The sequence below is a fragment of the Alexandromys fortis genome, unplaced genomic scaffold, assembly GCF_014885135.2.
Source record: "Alexandromys fortis isolate MF-2015 unplaced genomic scaffold, M_Fortis_MF-2015_v1.1 scaffold_3, whole genome shotgun sequence".
NCBI lineage: Eukaryota > Metazoa > Chordata > Mammalia > Rodentia > Cricetidae > Alexandromys > Alexandromys fortis.
The window spans coordinates 17,651,409-17,652,754 of record NW_026067909.1 but is presented as its reverse complement, the minus strand read 5'-3'; positions in this window follow the sequence as shown (position 1 = coordinate 17,652,754).

Below are 1,346 nucleotides of genomic sequence, written 5' to 3'. Positions count from 1 at the left end.
GGCTAGGTCCAGTTTCTTATTGGCTAGCTCTTACATATTGTTCTAACCCATTTCTAATATTCTGTGTAGCCCATGAGCTGGCTTACCAGAGAGGATCTTAACCTGCGTCTGTCTGGAGTGGGAGCATCATGGCGACTCCTCTACTAAGCTTCCTTTCTCCCAGAATTCTCTTCTGTCTACTCCGCCTACCTAATTTTCTGTCCTATGAGGGCCGAGGCAGTTTCTTTATTATTAAGAAATCACTCCCACATCACCTGCCATCTGCCCTGGCTTAGCCATGTAAAGAAGAAAAATGAGCAGAAAATGTGAACACTGAATACTATTGTGTTGTCTTTGAATTGTTTGACTGCTGAGGAAGGAGCAACAGCTGCTAAAAGACATTTGATTATAAATGCTACAGCAATAAAAAAAAAACAGAAGGAGATAGAGGGTATTCAAATTGTAAAGGAAGAAGTCAAACTTTTGAAACTTAGAAAATCAGTATAGCAGTTTCTCAGAAAATTGGGAATCAACCTACCACAGGATCCAACAATACCATTCTTGGGCATATACCCAAGAGATACTCAATCATACTACAAAGATATTTGTTCAACTATATTCATAGCAGCATTATTTGTAATAGCCAAACCTGTAAACAAACTAGATACCACTTAATTGAAGAATGGATAAAGAAAATGTGGCACATTTACACATTAGAGTAATACTCTGTGGTAAAAGATATTAACATCTTGAATTTTACATGCAAATGGATGGAATTAGAAAACACTATCCTGAGTGAGGTAACCCAGACCCAAATAGATGAATATGGTATGTACTCACTCATAAGTAGATACTAGCTCTAAACAAAGGATATTTAGCCTTTGGTTCATAATCGTAGAGAAGCTAAGTAATAAGGTGAACCCTCAGAAATACATATATAGATTCACCTGGAAAGTCAAAATACACAAGATAGCTTGAAAAAATTGGGGGCATGAGGGTGGGGAGAGAATGGAAGGTGAAAGAGAAGAGGAGTAGAGAAGGGGAGAGGTGAGGAGAACTTGAGGGATGGGGATAGTCAAGATGGAGGAAGGACAGAGATGAGAGCAAGGAAAGGGATATCTTGATTGAGAGAGTCATGATGGGGCTGGCAAGAAAACTGGCTCTAGAGAAATTCCCAGGAATCCACAAGAATGACACCAGCCAAGACCTTAAGCAAGAGAGGAGCCTGAACTGGCCTTGCCTTGTAGTCAGACTGATGAATATCTTAATATCACCATAGAACCTTCATCCAGCAACTGATGGAAACAGAAGCAGAGACCTGCATAAGAGCACTGGACTGAGCTCTCAAAGTCCAGTTGAAGAGTGGG